The sequence below is a fragment of the Engraulis encrasicolus genome, chromosome 17 (assembly GCF_034702125.1).
Source record: "Engraulis encrasicolus isolate BLACKSEA-1 chromosome 17, IST_EnEncr_1.0, whole genome shotgun sequence".
NCBI classification, from domain to species: Eukaryota; Metazoa; Chordata; class Actinopteri; order Clupeiformes; family Engraulidae; genus Engraulis; species Engraulis encrasicolus.
Genome location: NC_085873.1, coordinates 28,984,658 through 28,991,725, shown reverse-complemented (window position 1 = coordinate 28,991,725; position 7,068 = coordinate 28,984,658). Strand labels below are relative to the sequence as shown.

Here is a 7,068-nt window from a genome sequence, read left to right as displayed (position 1 = left end):
ATGTTGCCTGATTAACATGGGATTTCCCTGGCTATTTGTAATGCGGTAATGCTCCCACGTTTGTTTCACTTTGACACTTGTCTGGCGCCCCCCTGAGGATGTGATGAGAATGACGTGTCGAGGCAGAATCTCCCGATTGCGTCACTGGGGGCAGACGATACAGTCAGCGGCCATTTTATTCCGCGTAAAAACTTCAGCACTAAACAAAAAAGGAAATTGAGTCCTGTTTATGTAATAGATGAAACTGGACATCGGAGCCAAGAGCTACGTTGAGAAGGGCATTTGTTGACATAAACGCTCAAGGTAAGGCTGCTTAGATATTGGAGAAATGACGCCATTGCTTCAGTTGGCTGTGCTGTCTAGCAAGCTTGCTGATATTAGTATGAGACATCCGTCGCTCATGCAGTTCCTTACTGTAGTTCTAGTGCACCAAGGATGTGTAGGTTTGCCAGCTCGCTAGCATCTACGCTAACATTACACGGCAGACAATTGTACACAATGACATTATCAATCATCAGTTTCAGTCAAAAAATAGTGACAGTGATGTCGCGAAGCTGGGTTCATGCGAGACACAGTTCGTTATTCCATAGCAGTAATGGCAACACATGTTACATTCATATTTTGACATGGTCAAGGGTTTTATTTGGAGCGATAACTTGGCTAGCTTGTTAGCTGTGTAATTAGTTGGCTTGAATGATTGTTTATCTTCATGCATTCCCTGTTGTGTGGTGTCTCCTGTGCGTCATGAAGCAATTGTCACACGACTGTCTATCCCAAATTACATCCGCAAGAGCTATTGTTAACACGTGAGCTGATGTTTTGGCATAGCCTGCTACATGCATTTTAATACACCAATGTTGCGAGTTAATAACAATGCATTAGGAACCGAGACGCCAAGAAGTGTTCGACCCACTCGGGCATTTCCCTGTTCTCCGAGATAGGACATTGCTAATAACCCATTCATTAGCCAATGCCATTTCTATCCGCCACATCAAAATAACACACATCATGGATTTTGGTATGGCGCACCACGACACAGCGTCAATTCGGCGGCCAGTGTTACATTGTTTCATTGAAGTTGACAAATGACATGAGCGCATGCTCTACAGTAGTGACACTACCTGTAGGCTACACGAGTTGATGAAAGGACTGTCTCGGGCAGTGAGTGACAGATAGCTAGAACACACACAAGGCCCGAAAGGTAGCGCTTCTGTCAGTCGCCGTGTAGAACTAGATGAGACTGCGAGCAGTGAGTCACTTAGTGTGCGAGTTCACGCTACATCCCAGACAACCCACTCCGCTTTCTGTCTCCAGCTAAGATGTTTGTTGTTAAACATGCACCTGAGCATGTCGACTCTTAGCAACAGATTGACGCCCGTCTCATCCCTAAAAAGTGCAAATGAATCCAATGTCTGCGTGCGAACTATTGTGTTGCGGATTACAGAAGAGCTGGGTGTCATTCAATGAAACATGTTTTTCAACACGCCATTGTTCCACATCAGTGATTCACAGAGACATTGCATTCCAGAGCTATGTCCCATGAGATTCGGTGACACTTTTCCCAGAAGTGGCGTCTCAAATACACGTGTGGTGAACAACAGCCTAGGTATAATTAGCGAAAAGGGCAACTAAGTTCTGAATAATTTGTTTGCTTAGGCATGGGATACATGGTATCTCTCTTCGTGTGTAAGGAAATCGCAACAACACCACACCCCTGTTTTGTTTATTTTGGGAATAACCTGATGTCACCCATTGGTATGTGCCCCCCAGCAAGAATGCTTTCATTGTCTCCCTGTTCATAATGTTGGGTGATTATTACTAGGTAATGTTTTACCACAAACCATCTTCACTCCCTTTTTGTATGGCTTGTGTAATGTTCTGTTATTGTTTTTTAAAGGCACGTGTTTTGGTTTAGTGATCTTAAACACATCACCATGAATAGGTATGAAGCTTAACACAGGCTTGATTTCTCCCCAGCAACAATCAATAATTGAGGTTTTCTTCCACTTTTCACTGCCTCGTAAGATTGAGTGGACTTCTCTGTGTTGGCCAGATCTTGATTCTGGCTTAACGACCTTTAGTTGGTTTTTTTTGCTTTGCTTTTGATGAGATCATTCCCAAGATCTTTTTTTTTTGGCATTCTTTCTTTTTCTTCCCCCCAAAGCGCTCGCGGGAACCAAAACAGAGAAAGAGCTTGAGGTCAGTAATGCAGAACCGCTTGCCAGAACCTTGACTCCTTTTTTTTGCGGCCAGCCTCTGCATTTCTGTCGAACAGGCTCTCATTAACTCGTTACAAGTGCCTCTTATTTTGGTTCGACAAGCCTTGGCTCTAACGTGGCGCAGTCTCGCATGCTCAAAGGGAGGAAGGAAGCAAAGCACTGCAAGCAAGCCAGACCACTCTCTGCACTGCCCTGCAGTGTTAAGCTTATGCCTGCCTCCTCTGCTTTACTTTAGGTTGGACAGTAACTTACATTCACAGTCATCACAAGTAACTTGGAGGAGCCCAAACAAGAAAAGTTAAATGTTTCTGTGGGGAATAAAAGTTAACATGTTACTACATTAGTTTACATATTACTTGTGTATATGATTATAACTCATATGTGATTATTACATGGAAATTACCATACAATCAGCACATCATCAGTGATCCGTGGGTAACCAAAATTATTTATTTATAATCTCTTCTTGTGATAATTTTCTCATTTGGTAGGTGAACCAAGGTCATGTAGTTTCAGTGTTGCGGTCTTTCTCCGATTCAAAGTCCACATGAGTAACCACCTTCTAATTACCGCACAATCTCTGGGGGAGGGTGGATTCATGGGGTGTAAGTGGTGGGCAGGGAAGCCAACAGGTGGTGCGGGTGGGGGTGGAGGGGGGTGGTCAGTTGTCCAGGGAAAGGCCAGTGAATTGGTTCCTTATTACATTGTATGTTGTGGGTGAGGAGCCCCTTTGAGAGGACTTTACCCCTGGCCCGGCGAGCGCTGCAAGCGGTCCTGGTGGGTGGGTGTGGTGTCGTGGTACACCAGGAGAGTTAGTGAGTGCGTGGCCTCTTTCAAGCACAGCACAGGCCAGGCCAGGATGTGAGTTCAATGGCCTTATCTCCGGAAAAGAGCCGGCCGAGGAAAGAGGTTTTTTTTGTTTGGGACATTTTGCTCACGTTTTTAGTTCGGACAGGAGGCAGCTGTGACCAGAGCCACAGAGCACGGCTGAAACTCACTGTACCACTAGTTGACTACTTAGACATCTACTATTAGTTGACTGAGGTTTCAGCATAGATGTTTGTCCTTCTGTTTTGGGATACCCCCCCTTTATGGCAGGGCTGGGGAACCTATGTCTCAAGGGCCGTTTACAGTTTCACATGAAATATGACACGTTTTGTAAAGAAAAGTTAGAAATACAATTAAGTTATATTTCAGCGGACCTAGTGAATGTGGGGTCTGATATAAAGGTGGCTGCCTTCTTTGTGTTCATAGTACGGCCCTTGGAGGACTTTGTAAAATTTGTAGTGGCCCCCTTGAATGAAACAGGTTTCCCATCCCTGATTTATGGAGATGGTGACAGGAAATGAGGGCAAGACATGGGAAGGATCGGGCAATGACCTTGGGTCGGAATCGAACCTGGGTCCCGGGGTTTATGGGGAATGTTAATTGTTATGTTCTTGGTCAGACCAAGTCTCAAAGAGATTTGAAAGTCGATGATAATCAGGCTACTGTGCCACAGCACCCCCAGCTTATGCTTTCCTTTATGGTCACTCAGCATCACACTGTTGGAGCATGTTTGATTGTGAGAGTTATATTTCCTTTATCTCACAGTAGCACCCAGTTCTCAGTGTGTAAATAATTGCAAACAATAACTTAATTGCTAAATGAAGAACAATAACTTAAGGGATGAAATGAAGTGATATTTTGTGAGAGTGGAAAAGTTACACATTTCTATGGATGTGATGCAATGACAAATTGCAGCGGTAATTCTCACTCGAAAGTTGAATTTAACAAAGCACTCTTCTGGTCGGTCCTGCTCTTAAAGTGTTAACTTTGCAAAATGTCCTCTGTGTGTGTGTTATGACAACATTGGCTAACAGTCAAACTTGCTTTGAATACCTGGGATAATCCTCATGCTTTCTCACGGGCTCATGTCATAGTGCATTTCTCTTCAACTCATTAAGAGCTAACGAGTCTAAAAAAGACATTTTACATTACATTGCATTATATTTGGCCGACGCTTTTATCCAAAGCAACTTACATTCAAGGACGTTATCACAGCTTATTATATGGTTGTGACGTCATCTGTCGAATGCTCCATTCATTTCAACGGGGCTCCCCAACGTTCGGACGTCTGTTATTTTTCGATAACGGACGGGTTGGTCTATAACAGACCGCTGTCAATGGCAACAAGACTTTTCACTGCTAAAGCGACTTTTCAACAAGACCCTAATCAGCTGCTGTGATAGACAGCACCCGTTGTCCTGGCTACCGCTGTCAATGGCAACAAGACGTTCAATGCTAAAGCCACTGGCTTGTATACAAGTCAGTGGCTAAAGCGAATGTTTCATATCACTCCGCAGGGGGTCCGGTCTTTTGTCACTCTAATCAGCTGCTGTGATAGACAACACCTGTTGTCCTGGCTACCGAGCTGTTGCCTAGCGGTGTTCCACAACGGCACTGTTTTGTTTTGCGCAGCAACAATCTTAACATTAAATAGGTCTAAAGAAATGTCCCCGCCATGTGTGAATCATTTAAGTATATCCATATAATAAGCGGGTTAACTTTCGGCGAGTCGGTCGCTTTGTGGAATAGCAGCACTTCAGAGAGAACAAGACCCCTCCGCTCCGCGTCGGGGTCTAAAGATTCTCTCTGTCGTGCTGCTATTCCACGGTAGCGACCTTCTCGCCGAACGTTAACCCTTACATACAACACTTGCAGATAGAACGTGCGCAGGAAATATACAGAACAATAGGTGCAAATGCAAATTTACTGCGTGTGCACATAGATACCGAAACTGGTCTTTAAAGGTACACTGTGCAGGAAATGGTCAAAAAAGGTAATGCAACTATGCTGCTCATTGAAACTGGGTTGCCTATTGGCAAATTTGATCTTTTCAAGAAAGTTTACTAAGTAATTAACTAATATTTTCACAGTACAGTAAGTACAGTCATTTTTGCAGCTAAAAATGTCTATTTCTGGAAATTCAAGATGGCGGACCATGGAGAAGATCCCCCTTCTCATGTATGAAAAGTGCCATTTTTCCAGTCATAATGAATACTTAGAATTTGATGGTGGTGGTAAGTGTTCATTAAAAAGGTAACATTAGTGAATGGGTAGCATGAGTTCAGGAAATAAACAACTGAACATCTTTAAGGTTGTGTTGCACAGATGCTGCTTCCGACCCTAATGAGTTAACACGCAGACAAACACACAGAGACTGCGAGAAATGCTCTATGCAGCATGTCATGCTTTGCTTTGTGCTGTAAGTTGAAATGCTCTGTGAGGCAGGCAGGCAGGCAGTCCAGGGATTATATAACCGTCCTCCTGACTTGTTGTTTGACAGTGAAATTCATGTCAAACAACAAGTCGTGTTTACAAATGTGTCTCGAATGAAAATAAAGCCGCAGAGGCAGCCATGTCCAGGAACAGTCGTGCACTGCATGCAAACGCCTGTGTGTGTGTGTGTGTGTGTGTGTGTGTGTGTGTGTGTGTGTGTGTGTGTGTGTGTGTGTGTGTGTGTGTGTGTGTGTGTGTGTGTGTGTGTGTGTGTGTGTGTGTGTGTGTGTGTGTGTGTGTGTGTGTGTGTGTCTGACTGTGCTCGAGAAACACTCCAGCCTGGCCTCCTTTGCCTGTGGAGTGTCGGTGTGTGTCTGTGTGTGTGTGTGTGTGTGTGTGTGTGTGTGTGTGTGTGTGTGTGTGTGTGTGTGTGTGTGTGTGTGTGTGTGTGTGTGTGTCAGGGTGTTTGTGCCATTTTTGAGGCTATTCTCTGCTTGAGGCAGCGATGTCCAGGAACAGTGGTGCACTGCATGCAGACATGTGTGTGTGTGTGTGTGTGTGTGCGTGTGCGTGTGTGTCCGTGCTCGAGAAACACTCCAGCCTGGCCTCCTTTGCCAGTGGAGTGTGTGTGTGTGTGTGTGTGTGTGTGTGTGTGTGTGTGTGTGTGTGTGTGTGTGTGTGTGTGTGTGTGTGTGTGTGTGTGTGTGTGTGTCAGGGTGTTTGTGGCGTTTGAGGCTATTCTCTGCTTGTTACTAGAGGCCTCATTCGGCCTGTGATAAAGCTGGGGTGGAGGTGTGACTGATTGAGTGAGTGTTTGTCTGTACGCGGCGTGCGTGTGTTAGTGCATGCGTGCGCGCTCCTGTGTGTGTGTGTTTGTGCATGTGTGCGTGCTCTTGTGTGTGTGTGTGTGTTTCTGCATGCGCACGCCCTCCTGTGTGTGTGTGTGTGTGTGTGTGTGTGTGTGTGTGTGTGTGTGCGCGTGTGTGTTTGTGCGCTTGTGTGCGCGCTCCTGTGTGTGTGTGTGTGTGTGTGTCCTCACATGTGTTCATAGTCCTTGTTATTCCAGCACCACCCGCTACAAGCCAACAGCAGGGCTATTTTAAGACCGGTGGTGCTGTTCCTGACCCCCCCACTCCCACTCCCACTCCCCCTCTTTCTGGCTTTTGTATTGTGGAGGAGAAGAAGGGGGGGCTGGTCCGACTGGTCGGTCTGCCCGCCTGCCTGCCTGGCAGTACGGCTCGGGTATTTGTGCCCGCCTGGCCCTCTCTCTCTCTTCTGGTTGGCTTTTGTATTGCGGATGAAAGCGCTGTCCGTGCATGCCTGTTCGGCCTGCCTGGGCGTTTGCACCAGTAATTGTGCCCGTCTGGCTCTGTTAGTGTGCTGTAGGAAACATCATGGTTGTTGTTCTGCCGTCACACTGTGTTTGTTCTCCAAAAAAATATAAAAATATAAACTTAATTTAAAAACATGCAACGTCTCATTACGATCCCCCCTGGCATCCTGATCTGTGCCACCACTGCCACTGACGAAAGGTGCTGACCGTGCTTTCCTGTCTGACTCTCCGCCTGCCTGCCTGCCTGCCTGCCTG

At 45.9% G+C, this 7,068-nt stretch overlaps 1 protein-coding gene across 1 annotated transcript in view; it reads left to right on the top strand.

Moving 5' to 3' along the window:
* Window positions 1–162: 162 nt before the first annotated feature.
* Window positions 163–7,068, top strand: part of mrtfba (myocardin related transcription factor Ba) — a 111,458-nt gene continuing 104,552 nt past the window's right edge. Inside the window, exon 1 of the mRNA XM_063220576.1 lies at window positions 163–303. The gene's annotated coding sequence lies outside the window, so the exon portion shown is untranslated. The remainder of the gene's footprint in view (window positions 304–7,068) is intronic.